The 2,503-nt window shown below is 25.5% G+C and overlaps 1 non-coding gene across 1 annotated transcript; it reads right to left on the reverse strand.

Moving 5' to 3' along the window:
* Positions 1 to 1,214: 1,214 nt before the first annotated feature.
* TRNAG-UCC lies at positions 1,215 to 1,286 on the reverse strand. Its single transcript has one exon. It is a non-coding gene; the product is annotated as a tRNA-Gly (tRNA).
* Positions 1,287 to 2,503: the final 1,217 nt, after the last annotated feature.

The raw sequence follows: 2,503 nt of genomic DNA on the forward strand, positions 1-2,503 counted from the left end.
TAGATTGCAATTGTATAATTAGGTATATTTATTTAGGCTATATGTATAGAAAGCCCTAATGTAATTTTTCATTTTCATTTTTTTTTCCGTTGGTTAATTTAACTAGCTCCAACATTTAGGATTATTTTTTAAACATAAATAATTAAAATGTTGGTAAAAACTGCAAATAAAAATAAAAATAAAAATTTTAAGATTTTTTGTTTCCTCAAATGTAATTTGATAAAAAAAAATTATACTTTTTCAACAATTGAATTTTAGACTAAAATACTAGTTTATTTCAATGTTTATTTCAATTTGAAGTTAGCATAGTACGGTAAAAAAAAATCGATTATCTTCAAATTAGTTATAGTGGCAAAATTCCATGAAGTTTTATTCTAAATTTTTTAGTTTATTTTAAACTTAACTATATTAAAATAATTAAGATGACAAGTTTGAACTAATCTAACATCTAATCATTTATTAAATACAAGAAAATATTTCACCAATTCAAGACTTATAAATCTATATTTATAAATCTGCACTTCATTCCCAAACTTCCTAAGTTTGCAGTCCAAACATAGGTTTCTTAAACCAAAACTTTCAAAACCTCCACTACTACCTAAACCTCTCAACCTAATTCTTGAACTTAACGTTCCCAGCTTTAAGATTCCAAACATCCATACCAAATACTTCTTTAGAGCTTATGCGAAACTTTGTCACTGAGGGAGGGAATCAAGTTGGCGATTGAAGCAAATTTGTTGCGTAGATAAATCCAAAAACTTTTGTTTTAAGAAATAATTGACAGGGGATCCATATTTCTCCTGCATATCAATAATCTATATCGATTTCGATATCCATAATTAAAAATTCATCATTTTTCATCGCTCGTTTCTCTCTAGGCAGCTCATATCAATAGTATGTAACTATATCAATGCCAAATTTGTTGCGTAGATAAATCCAAAAACTTTTGTTTTAAGAAATAATTAACAAGGGATCCATATTTCTTCTGCATATCAATAATCTATATCGATTTCGATATCCATAATTAAAAATTCATTATTTTTCATCGCTCGTTTCTCTCTAGGCAGCTCATATCAATAGTATGTAACTATATCAATGCCAATTTCAGATTGTTAAGTGAGTTTTATGTTTTTGTATCGTCCTTTTTTGTCTTTTGTCCCCTTTGGGTTTTTGACGTGAAAAGTTGCCTCGTTTTTAAAGAAAAATAAAATTATTGCGTTTGCCGGGAGTCGAACCCGGGTCTATTGCTTGGAAGGCAATTATCCTAACCGTTGGACTACAAACGCTAGGTGATGCTATTGCATATGATACTGATTAAAAGAATGTTTGAAAAACTATCCATTTATACTCTTAAATGAAGTTGTATCAGTTTAAATTCTAATATAATGATAATTGTATCAATTTACTCCTTGATTAAGTTATATGAAGGAAAACCTCGTGTAAAATTTATATTTATATCAATTAAACCTTTAAACTTCTATAGATGAATCAAATTTATACTTTTAGTCAAATTTTCATTTGAAAATTGTTCATATGTTTAATCTAATAATTCATTTTGTATGACATTTGAAAAAGTCTGTACATGTTCAAAGAGATTTAATATATATAGATGATTTCCAAAAGTTATTGTAATGAAGAGTCTAAATTAAATGGTGTATGAAGATTTAGAAGTTTAATTGACTCAACTAATAAGTTTTCACATGATAATGGTCAAGTGAAATTTGGAGGAATGTGTAAATCACTTATGAAAGTTGTCCAAGGGTTAAATTGATATACTTTTTAGTTTAGAGTTTTATATGATACGATCTAAAAAAATTTAGAAGTATAAATTGATATTTGCCCAAAAATGTTTTATGAATTTAACAAATATAGGGTGCGAGATCTAATCTTCAACTTTGAAAAAATAATACATATTTATTCACTAAGTTATGTTTAGATGGTCATTAGTTATACAAATAGTTCACCTTAGCAACAAAATGACTAAATCTAGCTAATTAAAACCATCCTACACTATTAGAAGAATTGTAAGAATTGCTCATAAATAGTTAAAAGATCTTTAGTTAAAAAAAAAATAAAAATTAAAGTGTTATTTAAGGCTTAATTGGTAATCTTTTAGTTTCTATTTTCTTTTTTTATTTTTAAGAAACAACTTTATTTCGATAACTAATGTTTTAAAATTAAAAAAAAACGTTTTTAAATTTCTAAAGAAAATCCAAAACCATAAGAATTTAAGTTTCACACGTGTGTATATGACTTTCTTTAAGTGAGATAATTAATATAAATTAGATAATTCAAGATTAAATAACTAGTTTCCTAAAAAAATGAATAAAATAACTAGCTGCGTTTTTTTTTTATAATTAAATTTGATCGATTTTTATATGCTTGTCTTCCTTTATTTTTTATAATTAATTTTTCTGGATACTTTGAGGGGATTTTGAAATAAGAATAGTTTTATTTAGATGCTGCTAATTGAAAATGAAATGGAGTGAAAATAGTTATGAAT

The sequence above is a fragment of the Benincasa hispida genome, chromosome 12 (genome assembly GCF_009727055.1).
Source record: "Benincasa hispida cultivar B227 chromosome 12, ASM972705v1, whole genome shotgun sequence".
In the NCBI taxonomy this organism is placed as follows: domain Eukaryota; kingdom Viridiplantae; phylum Streptophyta; class Magnoliopsida; order Cucurbitales; family Cucurbitaceae; genus Benincasa; species Benincasa hispida.